Source organism: Rhipicephalus sanguineus, chromosome 9 (assembly GCF_013339695.2).
Source record: "Rhipicephalus sanguineus isolate Rsan-2018 chromosome 9, BIME_Rsan_1.4, whole genome shotgun sequence".
Lineage (NCBI taxonomy): Eukaryota > Metazoa > Arthropoda > Arachnida > Ixodida > Ixodidae > Rhipicephalus > Rhipicephalus sanguineus.
In genome coordinates this window covers 80,723,037-80,743,654 of record NC_051184.2, presented here as the reverse complement: position 1 = coordinate 80,743,654, position 20,618 = coordinate 80,723,037, and the positions used below count along the sequence as shown (strand labels likewise).

The window sequence follows — 20,618 nt, the reverse complement described above, 5'->3', positions numbered from 1 at the left end:
GCGGTTGTACGTCTTGTGAAACCCCAAGTGGCCAGCGGACGGGCCGTCATGCAGTGCTTCGAGAACTTGTGTACGCAGCAAACGGGGAAGTACTGGCACCTACCTATGCCCATCGGTATTGTAAGTATAGCGATGCAGCACATTGTCTTCCAGCTTGAATGGCCTTAGCTGACGACGTAGTCTGGCATTAGGAGGTGAAGACGTTCCACTGAGGTATCCGATGATGAGGTTACAATAGGGGACAGCACGTTGATACGAGGCGAACTGAGTGCAGCGGATGGAAGATAGCGACTCAGGAACTGCCAGGGGCGATAACGTGAGTGAAGATGGAGGCTCAGGATCACCTGAGGGGCAACGAGGGTGCGTGGTCGGAGAAGAAAGCGGCAGAGGGCAGCGAGAGAGAGCGTCAGCATCTTGATGCTGTTTGCCAGACTTGTACACAACGTCAAATGTGTATTCTTACAAACGAAGTATCCAGCGACCGAGGCGTCCAGACAAATTTTTAAGTGAGGACAACCAGCATAGAGCGTGATGGTCGGTAATCACAGTGACGTGGCGTCCATAAAGATACGGTCGAAATTTTTGTATGGCCCAAACTACAGCAAGACATTCCTGCTCTGTTATCGAGTAGTTCTGCTCCGCAGGTGTTAGGGCGCGACTGGAATATGCAACAACTCTCTCTCGTGAAGTGTCGTCGCGCTGTAGGAGGACAGCACCAATCCCATGGCCGCTTGCATCTGTGTGCAGAAAAGTGGGGGCACTCTCGTCGAAGTGACGGAGGACGGGGTCTGATGTTAACGCACGTTTAAGGGCTTGGAAAGCACACTTGCAGTCATCAGTCCAAGCGAAGGCCGTTCCCGACGTGAGAAGCTTGTGTAATGGTCCCGCAATGGCAGCAAAGTGACTGATCAAGCGGCGGAAGTAGGAAGCCAGGCCAAGAAAACTTCGCAACTGTTTTTGATTTTCGGGGCGAGGGAAACGAATCACGGCAGCAATCTTGTCCGGGTCTGGTCGAACGCCATCTTTTCTGACAAGGTGGCCCAGTACATTGATACTTTTGCTCGCGAAGTGACATTTCTTTGTATTGAGCTGAAGTGCAGCGTTCGAAATGCATGTTAAAACTTCGTCCAAACACTCAAGGTGCTGCGAAAAAGTGGAAGAAAAAATAACGATGTCGTCTATATAACATAAACAAGTTTTCCACTTGAGGCCACGTAAAACAGTGTCTATCATGCGCTCGAATGTTGCAGGAGCGTTGCATAATCCCAAGGGCATTACGTTGAACTCATAAAGCCCGTCCGGCGTTGCAAAGGCTGTTTTGTCCTTGTCCGCTTCGTGCATAGGTATTTGCCAATACCCGGACCGGAGGTCGAGACTTGAGAAATACTCTGCGCCTTGAAGGGAGTCGAGCGCATCGTCGATTCTTGGTAACGGATATACGTCTTTTGTCGTGATATTATTAAGTGCTCTGTAATCGACACAAATTCGTACAGAGCCGTCCTTTTTCCGGACCAACACCACAGGAGATGACCAGGAGCTGGATGAAGGTCGGATGATGTCGCGTGTGAGCATGTCGATGATTTTCCGTTCCGCCGAAGACACGCGATATGGGCGGCGGTGCACAATGGAGCTGCCATCGGTGTCGATGCGATGCACTGCGACGGAAGTGCGGCCCAGAACCTTGGAGTGTACGTCAAACGAAACGATATGCCTTTGAAGAAGGTCTAAAAGGTCTCTCTTTTCCTCAGCAGTGAGGTGGGGATTTATGGTCGCATTTAAAGCAGCGGGCGCAGCCGTATGATCAGTTGAGGCAGACAAGGCGGCGATTCTGCGCGAAGGGAAACCAGAAAAAAAGGCTCGGTGTCGGCGAAGCAACTCACAGCAGTGCCCTGGGGCAGCATCACTGGCGAAGAAGTTGGATTAAGTGCGGCGATCAACGCTCTACCATCGTTTAAAGCGCACAAGGCCAGGTGCGATGGTAAGCCCTGTAGGTATGCAGCGATCAGATGGAGCAATGAACACGTCACCATTAATGACGGTGCCGGAAGCCAGTGTAATAATATTCTCATCTCCCGGCGAAATACAACAGTCAGAGGCTGTGACTAAACGGAAGCTGTGAGGAGCGACATCGGATGGAAACTCAGTGTCTGTCATATGAATGACTCGCTGACGACAAGATATGAAAGCTGACGCTGAAGAAAGGAAGTCCCATCCCAAGATGAGTGCGTGAGTACACGAGGGCAGCACAAGAAACTGAATATGATGAATGATGCCATCAGTGGAAACGCGCACTGTACAAACACTGGAGGGCCGAATAAGAACTCCGTCAGCACAGCGAAGGGGAGGGCCATCGTATGGCGTCTTCACTTTTTTCAAGCGGGAACAGAAGTCTGCACTAATTACGGAAAGCGATGCACCTGTGTCCACCAATGCCTCAGTCCGTATACCTTCAACATACACCAACAATATATTTCACGGGCGATCCGGAGGAGTTTGATATAGTCCGAAATATGCAGCTTCCCCTCCCGAAGCTGCACTATTTAGTTTTCCAGTCGGTGATCAGGAATCAAGGTAGCTGGTCGAAGTGGGGAAGAGGAGCGCCGCAGCGGTGAAGGTGAGCGACGACGCAGAAGTCGGGAACTGCCAACTGCGCCGAAGTTCTGCGGAGACTGTGATCGACGTGGGCTGTTCTGGTATGGGCGACGACATTGCGATCCATTGGTGTAAAAGTCGTCCCGTTCAAAGTCGTCGTAGCCTCGTCTTTCGTCTTGCTGACGGCGTCGGCAAAACCTTGAAATATGGCCACGGATGCCGCAATAGAAACAGATCGGCCGAGGGGTGCGCCAGGTGTTGTAAGGCTAGACCGGCGCTCGTGGTGGGAGAGAGTTGAGCGAGCCATGGACTCCAGGCGCCTGCAGTGGTGTCTGCTGGGGCTGTGGTATTATGGCAGCAATCTGGGCATAAGTTGGGGTTGGCATGGGATGCGAGGTTGGCATGGGATGCGGGTTCGGGACTTGCGTGCCGGTCATGGAAGCCAATTCCTCCCTCACGACGTCACGTAGGTTGGCACCAGGTAGCGTCGTACGAGCCTCAAGGTGGCACGGCGGACCTTGTGCATGGAGTTCCTCTCAGATAATCGAGCGGATCAATGCACGCAGCTCGATGTCGTTGGTTGGCCTCTGGTCAGACATGTCAGGTTGCAGGCGTGTGGTCTGAAGTTCGTCGAGGCGCTGACATGTGGCGACAATATCGGCTACGGTCGTGGGGTTCTGCACTACAAGCGCATTGAAAGCGATGGTCCCAATACCTTTCAGCAGGTGGCGCACACGGTCATTCTCCGCCATGGAGCTGTCGACGCGGCAACAGAGGGCGAGCACGCCTTCGATGTAAGAAGTGTATGACTCGCCCGTGTGTTGAACACGCCTAGCAAGCCTCTTCTTCGCGATATCTGAACGCACAGGCGGGTTGGCAAAAATCTGGCGTAGTTGAATAGTAAAAGAGGTCCAATTCGGGCAATCTGTAGCATGGTTGAAGAACCATGTCTTTGCGACGCCTGTGAGGTAAAACGCAACGCGGGTGAGTTTCGCAGGGTCATCCCAGTGGTTGATGGCACTCACGCGGTCATACTCCTCCAGCCAGTCTTCAACGTCCTCGCCGCGAAGCCCAGCGAACATCGGTGGTTCCTTCTGAAGGCTGGTGACCATCCAAAAGGGGTTGCCGCAGGGGCAAGCATTGGGGTTGCTGCCGAGCTGGGCTGGTCGTCTAACGACATCACCGAACGCAGGGTGTGTAAGCGGCGTCCCGAACGGAGCTCCAGGGATGTGTTCGCGGTGAAGCGGGATTGGCCCCACAACCCAAACACAGTTGGTGATGATGAGTATGTACATATGAGAACATGAAGGGCATCAACAATGCTCACAATATATACAATCTAGAATTACCACTCTGTTCGATTGCTGATGTGATAATAATAATGGGGTTCTGTAATGTGAACGTCAATTTAAAACCACATGAGCCTCTAGGATTTTCACCTCCATCGAAAGTGCAACCCCTGCACCAAGGATCGAACCCACACAGTTCAGATGAGCAGCTCAGCATTATAAACATTGTATTACAGCGGGGGATGTGTTCACTTGGTAATGCAGGTTAATGTTAAGGATTATGGAAAAAGCTGTAGGTTGAAGAAAGATGTGTAATTAAACAAGTAGCTACAGATATTATGCAGTTTATGGCATAAACCTAACGAACTCCCGTTCAGCTGCTCTTTCCGAACCAAAGCTTAACAGAATCGAAGTTCCTGTCTACATATTGCTCTGAAAACCACAGAGTAATAGCTGAAAAGTAAACACTAGAATACAGAAAAAACTCCATTACTTGTATGATATTAAACACCTCAAGATGCAAATACACCAAACACCCTGGACTGTGAAATGCATTCATTGAGAAGATCAAAGCAGCATAGCCATGAACTTCCATGTAGCTGCCACAGGGCAAAAAGGTGGCTGTGGTGCCATGAAAAATCCATAATGGCACTTATTGCATATACCAGGAAGTTTTGTATGCTAAATGTATAAATTACCACTCACAGAAGCTGACATGCTAAGTTAGAAATGAGCATTGCAAAAAATAAAGGAAGGAAGCCACGTGACGTGTGAATTTACCATTCATAAATTAAAGCTTAAGAGCCACTAAACAACCCCGGAATCTAACATTTGTGACAACTGCACGCCTCTACAATGTGAACATGTCGCCACAAGAATTTTTTTGATTAGGTGGTGTAATAACGAAGCCACAGGGGATAAAACAAATATTCCAGCTGGTTTCAGTTTCTCGCTCAGCCTCACCATCGTGAACAGGGGCTTCCTCGATGTGCCACTCTGCCAGAGTGGTGCGGTGAGAAAGCACAGTTCAAAGAATTGGCAAGATAAATTCACAACATTCGTGACAACCACACAGCCTATACTGCATCATCGCAGAGCCAAAATGCCGTTTCATATTGCAGAGGACTATTCGACAGTCAGTGTCACTTAACGTAGCTCATAAGCTACATTACACCACTTTGCTAGCAAAGAGGACTGGTCAAGCACTGAAGAGGAGGCGCGGTTATTGTTTTTAGAAGTGGAATGTCTGTGATATTTGCACAATGTGATTGCTGCAGCCCTCTGTACGAATTAGCGACCTTGTTTGGGAAGTGTAAAAAAATGAGGTCAGAGCCTGCTGACTGGCTCTTTAAGATAATGTAAACATACATTCAAGGAAGTACACTTGTAGACATATCACTATAAGCTATAAAAACAAGCAATTAACATGCTCAAGCCATGCAGCATAGGGATGTCTCACACCTTTGCAAGAACTTTACTATGGTGGCTGCATGTTTGTGTAGGCCAGAAGCAGCAGGCACGTGGCTTCCACGAATTTGACCCGTTCGTTGAAGGGGAACTGCTGCTCACATCCTTGTAGCACTGCTCTTTGAAGATGCTTCCTGCGATAACAAAATGAGCACAACACAATTATGGTCTGGAAACATCCACATATGACGTAAATTGCTGCCCTTTCTCATTAAATTCAGCTCTACACTAGTCAATTCGACAGCAGCATTCTCCTACGCTACAGGGCATGATACTGCTTTCCCTCCCTACTAAAACGTTCCGTATGCCATGCCAATAATTCCGTATGTTTCCGTAAGAATCTTACGGAAATATATGGGAAATATATGAAAAGAATACGGAAAACATATGGATTCCATATGGAAACATGGAATTACTGGAATGGCATACGGAACATTTCAGTAGGGATGGCCTGTTTTTTAGTTAAATAATTGTTTTCCATCAGTGACAGAATGTAGCAGTAGTAAAGCTTCGGTTGGGGAGGGTGCAGTCGTAAAGTATGCATGCAAAGTAACAATATGAAAAAAAGGAATGGCATAATTTCACATGAGATATAAAGAATTATTATAATTCTTGTAATGTCAGACACCAAGAAGTGTGTAATTGAGCAAGCTTTGGCTGTAAGGTATCACAAAACAATGCCCTTAATGAAAAGTGGGATATGCAGACGGAACTCTGCTGTTGGAATTGGCTGCCTCTATTGGCTCTGTAGCTGCAAGTGCATTGCTAAACTACTTGAATGCACTTAACAAGCTTGTGTAATGGTATTCACAGATGGACAGACAATACAAACCCATTTGTTCTCACTTAGCTGGAATCAGATCAAACTGTTGCTTCAGGTAACGTTTCCTGGTATGCAGAATGCACATGCACGAACTTGGCGGCTGTGCCATACCACAGTAAACATGATTGACACCTGCTCGAACTGCGTGAGCAGCTGGAAAGTGCTAACTTAACAATCAGCTGCACCATGCACACACAACGTAAATTCCAGCACTGGCGACATTTCGCACCTCATACTAGCATATGGACATGTACTCCTTGATTCTGCCAGCTGCATTCACTGTTTTCACTTCTAGCATGCATAGCACGTGCACAAAAAGTGGCCAATAATTGTGGGAAGCAGAATAGGTGGTCTGAGGTAATCAATAAACTTCATTGACAAGAATTCCGGACATCCCTCAAGCCTGTTGTTTAGCATAAGTGATGACAATATGCAGTCAAATGTACACAGCAAATGCAGGTGATTTGCCTTGAAAAATTGCAGGTGTCAGGTTGAAGCTTTGCAGAAACGAACCGTATACAGAAAGGTCTGTTCCAGATAATGCAATCATGAAGTTACAAATTTTAAAGTGAGCTGCTATATTCTTTAGGCACCATGCATTGCGTTTATGAAAAAGCTAACATCCCTGTGCAACAATGCGTGCTGCAAGAGTCATAAACCTTAATATTTTTGGCACAATTCCACTTACCAGTACCATGTTTTACAGAAAGGGAACACTTACCTTTGCAAAACTAAGCCATGTTTCCATTCAAAATGCACTGTCCATGGTGACAAACGCATGCAGTACGCTGTTCCATAGCTTAGCTGGTTTAATTGAACTAAAAACTATGGTAACGCTATCTTAAATGAACTGCCTAGCAAAAGCCTCCTCGCTGATGTTTATGTGAAGTAATTTCACCTTGGTGGAAGGTCACAGGAGTAAGTGGCACATAATAATGAGTGCACGAACACAGTAACAGGACGTGCAACGACTAGCAGTTATGCCCATTTATTTATTTATTTATTTATTTTGAAATTGAAATACAAATGATAAATTGCATGTGTTATATACAAATACAGAAGGAGGTCTCAAAGTCGCAAGACTGTGAGTGAGACCTCCTATAAAATCATTAATCAGAGATACAACGCAATAGTAAACAGTGGTAAGGATAGAAAAATTAAGATAAACAAAATATACAGATAAGTACGAAATAGCGAATATAAGTTATACAAAATGTGTAGATAAGCACGAAAAAACTAACACAAAAATGCAACAACATTCGCTCAGTATAATATCAAGCATTATGACGGTAAGGAAAGAAAAATTGAGATATACAAAATATATAGATAAGCACGAGATAGGGACTATAAGTTATACAAAATATGAAGATAAGCACAAAATAACACAAAAATGCTATAACATACTCTGTATAATATTAAGCACTATGAATTTAATAAGTGCGAACGCAAGCCTTTTTTAAACATTTCGAGGGATCTATTTTTGATCTCCAAAGGTAAAGAATTCCACAAGGATACAGACGAAAATTTTATGGTAAACTTGCCATAATTAGTCCTGGGTTTGGGTAAAAGGAAGTTATTAGCCTTTGCAAAACGAGTAGATGACGCCTGAGGAAACTGACTTGAGTTTAGTAAAGGAATGGGAAGTTTTCCATTCACATATTTGTAGATAAGAATGCCGAGAAAATATTTGGCCAGCTTCTGAACTGATAAAATTCCATGTGAACAGAGTAAGGATGATGCATTGGACATGAAGCTACTGAACGTTATTATCCTCAATGCTTGGTTTTGAAGATGTTGGATGGCTGATAAATGAGTGGCATACGTGTTTCCCCATGATGAAATGCAATAGATTATGTTGCTGTGAAAGAAAGCGTAGTAAAGTGACAACAATATTTCAAAACGAAAGAAAGGGCGAACTTTTAGCAAGATTCGAATGGCATATGCGGCTTTCCGCGTAAGCTGTAATACATGTGAATTAAATTTTAAATGTTCATCAAGTTCGACCCCGAGAAACATTGTACTAGAGGTAGAGTGAATTTGAGTATCGCTTACGTAGACAGTGGGGTTCCTAGGTATAATTCGATTAGGTGACGAAAATACAACAAAGTTTGACTTTTTAGCGTTTATATTTAATTTATTCTTATTGAACCATTTAACGATATTTTTCAGGTCGGTGTTTAGTTTAAACAACATCGAGTCAACCTCTTTATCTGCAGTTATTATAGTGGTATCGTCCGCATAGAGTATGCAGGACGAATGTGCTAGACAATGAGGAAGATCGTTGATGTAGATTAAAAATAAAAGCGGGCCCAAATTGAACCTTGCGGAACACCGATGTTGATGAATTTAGGGTTGGAAAAGGTACCGGACACATATACCAACTGTTCTCGATCACGCAGATAGCTACGAATTAGTTCTAGTGGGACGCCAGATACACCAATTGACTCTAGTTTCTGAAATAAAATGACGTGAGAAATAGAATCAAATGCTTTTGAAAGGTCAAGAAAAACACCTCCAACAACACAACCGCTATCAATAGCAGATTTAATTTCGTCAGTTAGGGATATCATGGCAAGTTCAGTTGAGTAACCGGGCCTGAAACCAAACTGCTTATTAGAAAGAATATGAAACTTGTCTAAATAACACCTTAACCGTCCCACAAAAAGCTTTTCTATGACTTTACTGAAGAATGAGATAATTGCTATAGGCCGGTAATTCGAGATTAAGCGCTTGTCGCCTTTTTTAAAGACGGGAATAATTTTTGCTTTTTTCAGGGCTGTCGGGAAAAATCCAGTTTCAAATACAAGATTTATAATGTAACATAATGCATCGCAGATTAAATGAGCTATCAGTTTCATGTCGGCAGCAAAGAACTTATCGAGACCTGCGCTTGTATTCCTAATACTATTGATAACGGTGAACACTTCTTGGGGTGACGTCGGATAAAGAAAGAATGAATGTGGTAATCGTGAACAAGTGTATTCGAGGGATGCTGTCGACTGCGGAATTTCAATGCCGAACGAGTCATTAAAAGAGTTCGCGATATCAGATGGGTTTTCGATCACACGATTTTCTGAGTGAATCAAGGTTATATCTGAATGTACCGTGGTCCTGCCAAGAAAATAGTTTACAGTTTTCCACTGCTGCTTAACGTCATTTCCGGCTCGCTTTATTTTATCTTCGAAGTACTTTAATTTAGCGGCTTTAAGTAACTTACCTAATGTGTTTGAGTATTCTTTATAGCGCTTTTGAAGGTTAACATTGAAAGGGGACTTTTTCGCCTTTTTGTATAAGTTATCCTTTTTCCGCAGACATTTTAACAGGTTAGGTGTCAACCACGGATTAATTGGGACGAGGTACTTTTTTCTGCTTACAACTAATGTTGAAGCGGCCATGACTGCATTTGAAATGATGGAGGAAAATTGTTGATAGGCTATTTCAGCATTTTTGCACTTCTTAACTGACGACCAATCACACTGCTCGATGATGTTAATGAATGATGCAGTATTTAGGTTATTCTTAAAGCTTCGACTTGTTTTATGATTACTGGAAATGCCTATGCTTGCATAAATAGGATAATGATCTGTGACAGGCACCTCGATGACAGCTGCTTCAGGAGGACTAATGAGGTTAGACAAAATGTGATCTATAATAGTGCCATTGCCTTGAAATGGAACACGAGTGGGTGCAGTTATGAGGCACTCATAGCCATATCCACTGAAGCAGGAAATGTATTCGGAAACCTTTGCGTTGGTGTCGTCAAGAAGATTGATATTCATGTCTCCTAAAATAATCACCCGCTTCCCTTCTAATGACAGAGTATTCAACACCTCTCCTAAAGCTAGGCAAAACTCCAAGACAGATGACGACGGTGAGCGATAGATGCAGGCAACAACTAAATTCTTACTATCTTGCGAAAAATGTGGTTCATGAAGTTCGATCCACACGGATTCGCAACCAGGAATATTTAGTGCCATGTCCAGTCGCCTATGATAGTGAAGGCATGATGATATAAAAACAGCTGCTCCACCATGTGCATCGTCGCTTCGATGACAGTATTCGGAGGAATAGGAAGGAAACTTAAATAGGTTCCTGTCAGATTCACATAGCCACGTTTCACTGATGCAGATGATGGAGAACTGGTGACCAATGGCTGACAACAATGTGGTAATATTATCATAATTTTTTCTTATACTTCGAGCGTTAAAGTGAACAAACGCCCTACATGGTTTAGACAGCCGTGATGAGAGTTCAGACGGTGAAATATACGCCCATCCTGCGATTGGATAGACGCTACAACTGCCAAAGTAAAAATATATCTAGGTGATAATGGACAGGTCGAGCTCTGATTTTATGCGAAACACCCTGGAATCAGTAGATTTCCTTGCTTTTATCTGACAGTTATCAGTCCAAAGAAACGCCCACTGTTTCTCTTTTTTGAGAACAAGTGCTTTAGCAAAAAGCTTCTTGTTATCCGGCGAGAGGTGATCATTAACAAAGACAGCATGGGTACCCTCTCCAGAAAACCCAAGAGCACGTGTATTCAAGCGAGCTTTGCGTGCTTTCCTAACAAACTCATTCTTTTGCTCTCGTGAACAGAAACGGGCCACAATATTCTGTTGTCCAGACTTGGCTGGCACTCTGTGAACAACGTCAAGATCAGTGCCTGATACAGGACAATCGATTTTGTTGCCATTTGTTGAAACTATTGGGCTCTTCCCCCGAATAAACCAGTTGGAAAAACCTGCATGTCATGATTTCCATGTTACCACCTCTCATTTACGTTCGTCATGCAGTCGCGTCGCGCAATACCAATTTTGGTGTATGTCAAGCAAGCGAAACGGCACGAGTGCGTCATGAGCATGACATGTAAATCATGTCGTGCATGTCATGATTTTCATGTTACCACGTCTCATTTACCTTCGTCATACAGTCGCTTCGCGCAATACCAACTTTGGTGTACATCAAGCTAGCGAAGCGGCCGCGAATGCATCATGAGCGTGTCAATTAAATCATGACATACATGACATGCATGTCATGGTTTTCATCTTGCCAACTGTCATTCATGTTCTTCATACAGTCACATCGCGCAATACCAATTTTGGTGTATATAAATCTACTGAAACTCCCGCTAGCGCATCATGAGAGTGCATGTAAATCAGGTCGTACATGACTTGCATGTCATGGTTTTCATGCTACCACCTGTTATTCATGTTCTTCATAAAGTCACATCGCACAGTACCAATTTTGGTGTATATCAATGTAGCGAACGGCCGCGAGTGCGCCATGAGCGTGGCATGTAAATCATGTCATACATGACATGCATATCATGATTTTCATGTTATCACGTGTCAGTTATGTTCGTCATACAGAAATGTCTCGTCATACCAGTTTTCGTATGTATCCCTTCATTTAAACGGCCGCGAGCGCCCCGAGACCATGTCATGTAAATCATGCTGCACATGACATGCGCGTCATGATTTGCATGTTAGGACCTGTCATTATGTTCGTCATGAACTCTTGTCACACCGTACCAATTTTGGTATATATGAAATTAACGGAACGGCCGCAAGAGCCCAAAGGCCGTGGAATGTAAATCATGCTGTTCATGACATGCGTGTCATGATTTTCATGATATGGCCTGTCACTTATGTTCGTGATAAGGCCATGTTATGACACACCAATTTTGGTACACATCCGATTAACGGAACGGCCAGGGAGCCCAAAGGCCGTGGAATGTAAATCATGCTGTTCATGACATGCGTGTCATGATTTTCATGATATGACCTGTCATTTATGTTCGTAATAAGGCCATGTTATGACACACCAATTTTGGTATACATCCCATTAACGAAACGGCCAGAAGAGCACAAAGTCGTAGGCGGCTAGACAGATAGATAGATGGATAGATACGCTCAAAGTCGCAGAAGTTCGCTAAGAAATGCTTCGCATTTAATAACCCTTTTGCATGAATAAACTTAAGTTGTTTGCTGGCATACATCAAGTTCTTACTCTGCATTTCCATCTCATTTATCTAGCACTCATTGTTTCCCTTCGACATGACTAGCTCAAAACAAGATTCTTCTTCATTAAACTTTGTACATTACCTTTACGTTGGCTACAGATGCTTATTTCTTCTGCCTGAATGAGCACCTGATATGGCATGCTTGCCTCAGCCACCTTCTGGAGTGCATGGTCAGCACTCCATTGTTTGTCGTGGCACTGCTGTTTGCTACCTGCTGTACGTTGCGAAAAACTTAAGCATTCAAAAGAAAAAAAAAGGAAAGCCAAAACAGGTTATAAGTGTAGAGGCCTGGGCTAGTTGGTTAGTGTTCATAATTGCAGGGTTTTGCAGCGTGCGAACATAGGAAAAAGGACAGAGTAGACAGCGCTCTTTCTGTCTACTCTGTCCTTTTTCCTATGTTCGCGCGCTGCAAAACCCTGCAATTATGAACCAAAACAGGTGTGCCAGCAGCACCTTGGCCTTTAAGGAGGGGAGCAGAGCTCTAATAAATGGCTAAATAAAGACAAGCGTTGTTCTTCACAAGCTATTATTATGCGATGAGAGGTGGGACTTCAATGCACGGACGCACATGTTAGTGCTTAATGCAAATTCAGCTGAAAGTACGGCTTGTCAAATTAGGTCAATGCGCATAAAGGTTAAAAATGGGGCAAATACACTGAACAGCATAGAGTGTCATGCTGCAGAAGTTGCATTTTTAGCAAATCTACGTTAGCTGTTGCTTGAAAGACGGTACGCAATGTCCAAGAATGCTAACCTAAACACTTTTCAGGGTCACGTTACTTAATGACACATAAAATGCACGCATAAAGAAATATCCACAGATACACATTGCTTCTCCCACTGTACCGATTCACGATTCACTGCACAACACGGTGACTGAAGATTATTCTTTCACAGCTCGTGCGAAAGAAATGAATGTTGAAGCTTCAGTTTCATGGCGTTACTGCAAGTTGACAAGAGTAAACTACATTAATAAAACGCATGACAATGGTGTGCCCAATGAAAATGTTGGCTCCTTTCAGCAAATATTAACGTAGAGCAGTGCGTCCAAGCGAGCTAATTACCAAAACTTTACAACTACCGACTAGGTTCTTGACAACGTCATGCGCGAGAACAATCCACACGACTACAACAGCATGCAGTACCAACACGTTATGCGTTTTTCTTCGGCGACAACGCGTACTGCAATAAGAACTCACAATGTACGAGGCGTAACGTTCAATATCACTTACCTCTGGCAAGAAACTGCAGGCTGACCGCCGGTTTTCAAGCGATGCGCCAAGCGAGGAATGGCCAAGCTAAAGCCCCACCATCGCGTCGTCCGGCTGTCCCCGAGCGGTCAAGACATTTTCCAGGGCCATAGAGCGCGTCGTCGAGAAAGGATTGCGGCGCTACTACTCAATGACATGCGGAAACATTTGAAGGTGTTCTTCAAAACCATGCATCGCGTCCGTCGATCACACTGAACAAAGAAGTCGCAGATATACATAACTTGCAACTACGTCACACCGCGGAACTCTGGGATACTGCGCCGCCATCACCGAGTACATCGCAGCAGACGACACTGAGCGAAGCTGTACGGCGGTCGCTTTTCCCGTCGACACCGTACATCGCAATGACGATTTGTGCAATATTTGGCTGCCGCGCGAGAAGCAAGTGCAAATCAAGTGAAAAAGGACCAGAGGCAGGAATGTACTGTTTGCCGAAGGTGATCGCAAATCAGTGCGCCCGCACAAAAGAGCTGTCAGAGAAGCGGCGAAGCACATGGCTGGCGCGCATCAACAGGAAGGACCTGAAGACCCTGAACAACGTTCGTGTATGCGGGCGTCACTTCAAAACAGGCAAGTTTTATTTCCACCTCTACCCACCTTTTCGCTCAGTGTATCGCCGCGGAAGTCGATAATCGCCCAGTTCGTTATGCGCGAGATAAATTTTTTGTCGAAAGGTGATGCACCGAATTGAACACAGCGAACGCGCCTTGCTTTTCAGGGAGGCCCGCTAAACTCTTCGATGAGACGAATCCCGACTGGGCGCCGAACATCTTATTGGGCCATGGTTGCATGGAGCAGACGCCGACGAAATTTGCGCGGTACGAGCGCCGTAAAATGCGGGCAGCGAAAGCACCGCTGTGGGCGACTCGTGCGAAGTTGTGTCACCCAGTACGTGCGACACCATGGACCTGGACGCTGCAGACACGGAGGTTCCGAGTTCCACAGTCCCGAGTTCGCCAGTCAGCACTGCTTCACCAGGCTGCAGTTTACCGCCGCCAACACAGGTTTGTTATGTTCCAAACTCGCAGTATCGCCATTTGCCATTTTTACTTGCAATTTACGATTGTTTTTGCGATAGCTTTCGCAGATACGGCCACACAGACAGACGTGACTGCCGCGGACCTGAAGGCGCTGGAGGAGGATAATCAGCGTCTTACATCAGAGCTACGGACACTAAGGATTCAGAAAAGTGCACTTGAAATTACCGAGCTGTCATTGCGTGAAGACCCAGAGAAAGTCTCCTTTTACACTGGGCTTCCAAGTTTTGCTGTTTCTCTTTTCTATCTATCAGCTACTAGAAGTGTCTGTTAAGCATACTCCACAGCGCTGCCTTGGTAAGTTTCAAGAATTCGTGGTGTTCTTGATGAAACTGAAGTGGAACCTCCCATTGCAGGACCTTGGATATCGCTTTAGGGTTTCCGAGTCAACAATAAGTAGAGTATTTGACAGGTGGCTACACACTGCTTTTTGGCGGCTGAAGGAAACTATTGTGTGGCCTTCACGTGATGAAATTTGTAACACATGCCACAGGCATTTTATGACTCTTTCGGTAGAAAGGTAGCGCTGATAATTGACTGCTTTGAAATTAAAATTGAGCGACCGTCCTCTCTACAGCCAAGATGCGAGACGTGGTCACAATATAAGTCAAGCAATACCGCAAAATACTTAATAGGCATCTGTCCACAGGGGATAATCACATTCATATCAAAGGGCTGGGGAGGTCGAACATCTGACAAACACATAACCGAGAACTGTGGAGTTCTGGACAAGCTGTCACACGGTGATGTCGTTCTCGCGGACAGAGGGTTTGATATTGCTGATAGTTTAGGCTTGTACTGTGCCAAGTTGCACATCCCTGCTTTTACAAAAGGGAAGAGGTTTAGGTGCACGTTAAAGAACCCCAGGTGGTCGAAATTTCCGGAGCCCTCCACTACGGCGTCTCTCATAATCATATGGTGGTTTTGGGACGTTAAACCCAGATATTATTATTATTATTATTACAAAAGGGAAGAGGCAGCTGTCAGCTATGGAGGTAGAAACCACAAGGAAGATTGCAAATGTCAGGATACATGTAGAAAGGGTCATAGGTTTGGTACGAAACAAGTATGTGATAATGAAAGCTGTTCAGCCAGTTCATTTTGTGACACGTAAAGAAGGTGACAATATTGCCCTGTTGGACAAGGTAGTAACAGTGTGCTGTGCACTGACGAATTTTTGTTCATCTGTTGTGCCTGTGAATGATGAATAGCTTTTTTCTGGATGCAATTGAATTGATGTGCTCTTTACATTCAGCAAATTTGTTTTTAGTGCATGCCTGAAATCCTTTTTTTCCTGTGTATTAATGCAATGTTTACATGCAGGTGAATTTTCGTGAATGAGTATTCATATTGTATTGTTTACATGCAGGGGACTTTTTCGAGTGAGTGTTTGCCTTTATTTTGAACAATCTTTTACTATGGCTATGTAAATGTTCGAAGTTTTGAATATATTAAGATATGATATGTTTATTCAATGTTCTCAAAGATTCAATTCTGGTATAACACTATCATGGACGACAGGTATGGTTGCCGTCGACCTTGTTGTGACACTCGAGTTTCATCCGAGTAGATTGCAGAAATAAACAGACCGACTTGGCTGGTGTACAGATGCATTTTATTTTTGGACACCAGTTTACTGACTTTTTGCTAGTCATTAGATTCACTAGTCATACACAGCTGGGAAACACTAATCATTGATTACTTACAAAGCTGAATGTCGTCATCACAAGTACACAACTTGAGTCATTTTTCAGTGTCTCGGGCAGTGTGAGAGTTGGGAAGTCACAAATAAAACTGCAAATGACCATTCAATGTATCTATTGTTAGTGCTGACACCTTGATGACTAAATGTTTAAAGCACCATTAGTGCAGAGCAGCTGCACTGTCTTTGCAATCTCATATTGAAACAGACCTGTATTTACAAATAACGTATCTAGAAAGTATCAACGAAGCAGCAAGAATATGCGATGTAGCAGCTCATTCCTGCAAATAACATATAGCACTATGACTGATGCTTTTTTACGCAACAATGACATCATGCACAATCAACAATGTTTACTGCTCAATGAATAACCACAGAAAGTATTGGCATGTTTTTGCGCCAAAGATATAATGCTCCCCTTGACCACATCCCTCGTTATTTCTTTGCGCATAACAGCCATACTTTCTGTGGCTTATTATTGAACATAAACAGACTAGCCCGGCTACGTGTACTTCTAAATGTTTACTGCACTGCAAAAGCAATAAACTTCATTCATAGAGCAGTCTCAAATGGTGATGTAGGTCACCGCTTAAACTGTACAATACAAATACCGAGCAGATTTCAAGATTTCCTGAATTTTTCTACAGGATAAACACAAGTACTGCCTCATTTAGATGTAACACATGCTAGCATCATAAAGAGGAATGGAGACTAGCAAATGAAAAATAAGGTGCTTCTAAAACATCATATGGCTGTAAGACATGTTGTTGCTAAAATGACATAATAAATGCAAAGCAAATTTTGACATTCCTGCAACAGCTGATGTCATACATAACTACATGCAGTGTCTCATTCGAGGTGACACCCGACTAGTTCTAAACCAAGTCAACACCAAAGAACTACAAGGAAAATAAACGTTTTGAATGCAGTAACAACCGTGTCATTATTTAAACATGTGTTAGATATACAGTTAAAACTTTTTAATTATGTCACGACCATGCTCGAATTATCTCATTGAATCGGGAAGTTAGTAAAATCTGGTTTTGTTAGAGTTTTAACTCGCACAACATATGTGAAGGTTTCATGAAACTTCCCACGAAATAAGTAGAGCCTTATCTTGGTGTTACACGTATCAAAGAGTGGATACCTGGGAAGGGAAAAAAAGTTTCAACACACAAGTACCTCTACATAAGCTCTGCTGCCTTTAAAACTACCACTTATGGAGCCTCACTTCAGTAAAATACTAAATAAATAATAAGTAAAATACAAAAATACTGCCAAAAGTGGGACATGTGGTGTATACATGACATATGAATTCTCATTGTAACAGAAGACTAGTAAGGACATTAAGTTGAACAGTCTGAGCAAAACCATGTCTTCTGCCTTGGTGCCCGCTTGATACCTATGCAAGAGTAGTGAAACCACTTGTAAGGGCACTTTTTGCCATCACAAGCCAACATCTTTCCAATTTCCGGGCCTCTGCAGTAGCAATACGCAGCAGTTGCAGCATCACTTTCTACGGCTTCACCTTTCTTAGTAAAAAACTCTGCGAACAGCTCTGGAAGAACAACGTGTGTAAAAACCGAGTTGCCTTTAGCAAAATCTCATTAAAAAAAACTGCATCCTCCAATACTCTTTCAGTGTAAAGTGACGTAGGTGTCCACACAACGAAGTCGCAATATTTCACACGACACACTGCAATCTGTGCTTGAATTTGAAAATAATATGCATGAGTTCTTTTCAAAACAAGCTTCCCATTCCTTTGCTCAAGAGAACAGTTAGGACTGTTCAATGTTTGTAAAATGTCACAATCCGCTGCAGAGTACGGACATTTCACTTCCACAATGCCATCACCACAGCATGCACAACTTACAAATGAATCGGGACTAGCTGCAAGATGTGGGTACTCCACACATAAAAAAACACCAGTCTTTCTAAGACGAAAATCTCTATGCTGCTGCACTGCTTTGGCCTTGTAGCTGGAAAGGGCAGTGTTCTCGTGTCGCAGTCCCCATTCTGTTGCCGCTGATGAAAACTTTTGTTTCTCAGGGTAACAAATTCGCTTCACTAAGCTCACTGATGGCTGGCTCACACTCGTTGTGCAGACACTCTTCATTACAGATGCTGTAATTCTTCCAGCTTGACGGTATGCGTACCACTTTGAACATTTAGACTGCTCTCTCGTGTTTCTCTCAACACGAGTCACCATGTCGTCAGTTATTTTAAGTTCACGTAATACCTTCTCTGCACGAACTAGTAAGGCCGGCAAATCTTCTGTTCTGGCTTCTGTGCTCCCTAGACTGCGAAGGAGACACGGCTCATTCTCTTTTGGTGGATGAAAATTTGAACTGTATTTTGCATTAACCATGAATAATGCAGGATTAGCTCCACTCTCTTTTATCGCAGCATAGCACCGTTCGAGTTCATCTGGTGTTGGAGCAGGAACTTTTGGCACTGGTCGGGATGGCTGATGGGTGTTGGGAGAATCGATGTGGATGGTGTCCATTCTTTTTTTCTTGGCCTTAGACGACGAAAAGTCAATGTCTTGGAGCCGTTTGAACTCAGTCGTAGGGCTGTATGCAGGGAGCCACACATGCTCTTGTCCGTGCAAGTCGCAGAGTCTCTGATCCGCACTGCTGTTTCCACCGCAAAGAGAGTTGCACCAACATGAGAGCAAGCTTCTCTTGCACCTGCCATGCAGGTACAGTGGGCAGTGATGATACTGCCATCCAAGTCAACCAAGAGCCAAACTTTTAGTGGTGCTTCCCGCAGGCGCTGTGAATGGTTTACCTACAAATAAAGAGCGAAAACAGCATGTCTTTGACAGCCTCCCTCAATCTCTCAGTGAACACACGTGATTGTTTTCGTTTTCTCTGTGCGTTACAATGAAATTGTTATCTTTAACTTTCGTGGTCGGTTGCAAAAAAGAAAAAAAAAAGCGCTGAATGAGCACCAGAACTGCACTTTTCAGTGTGCATGGTTAACACAGAGCTGATAATGATAATGCACAAATTTTGCAAGCAGCTGCTGTGCTCCCGTTGCAGCTAATCCAAAGTAAACTGAAGGAAAAGAACAGGGGCTCAAATTCAGGAAAAACATGCACTTCTACAGCTGACACAATAGAACAGCATTTCGTAAACACCGCACCCGCTAATTCTGCTTTTGTTTAAGGCCACGCTACCTTTTAAAACAAGAGCTGTTGTTTTTAAGTTCGTTTAATGTTGGCTAACTTTTTGTGAAGTTTTCACGTTCGGTGTCTCCCGCATTCCCGCTCGGCGACGTCTCCGTGCAGCCCACAGAAGTCGAAGTTTTAATTTTGCCTAGGTTTGTCTGTCATTTTGTGGTTATTGCTGTGTTTTTGTCACGGCTATGAAATGCGGAGTGCACTGAACTCACCTGACTAAGCACGACGACACGCTCAGACGGCAACTTCTTGGCAGTGATGTTCCGGACCCATCCGCTCGTAAAGTAATTGTGTGAGTCCAGCGATTTGTAGGCCTTCATCTGGTCAAGTGAAACATAATTTGTCGAGAGCACCAGATAATTTATAATGTCGACATGGGTAACCGTTGGCAGCAGGCTTGCATCAACAGCGGCTTGAGCACCAACCCGTAGCTCATAGGGGATCCACGCCGTCGCACAGGGCTATTTTTTCTTTGTGACCTGGCCCGCGTTGGTCCTACAAGTTCATCAAAGTATGCAGGACAATTCCTGAACGATCTCCTTCGCCATACGGGGGCAAGGCAAACGATGCGAAACACGCGCACGAACGCCAAACGATCCGCCGCTCAGGCGTAAACACACAGCACGGTCACTGCGACGTATGTACTCGGTGATGGCGGACGCAAAACCGGAAACGGGAACTGACGTCACTTGCAAGTTATGTATAGGAGTCACACGGCAGGCATCTGGTGACTATTTGCCCGTTACCGCGTATAACACCAGTGAAGAACCTTGCTCTTACGTCAGTAACCAAAAGATACACACACAGTGCGAGGCAGTGCGGCAAAAGCGACCGCATAAACAAAAACGCAGCACGACGAAACCACACGAATGCATAATTTCGTGGCTAGAAAGGTTTGCCTAGTGTCTGAGCGAGCAGCGAGCCGTCCAGGCCGAAATATTTTGCGATACAGCTTGCAGGAGGCGCGGCTGCTGGCAGGCTTGCTCACACGCGCTGCGTTCGCCTGCGCCCTGTGGAGTTTCTCGTGAAACCAAGCTTTGTAGTTGCGGTCTAAGCTGATCAATTCATGGCGCTGAAAAATTCTAAACGAAGAAAAAAAAAGCCTGGAGGCTATGCGGGCAGGTTAGCTTCTTCTGAACGGCACATGCTGGAGTCGAAACCCGAATCTCCTGCACAGAGATGCAGGAGATTCGGGGTTTCGATCTAGTTTAATAACATTCTTTTGCAC

The 20,618-nt window shown here is 44.4% G+C and overlaps 1 pseudogene; it reads left to right on the top strand.

Annotated features, from left to right (window-relative positions):
• Positions 1–3,524: 3,524 nt before the first annotated feature.
• LOC125759946 (uncharacterized) lies at positions 3,525–15,900 on the top strand (annotated as a pseudogene).
• Positions 15,901–20,618: the final 4,718 nt, after the last annotated feature.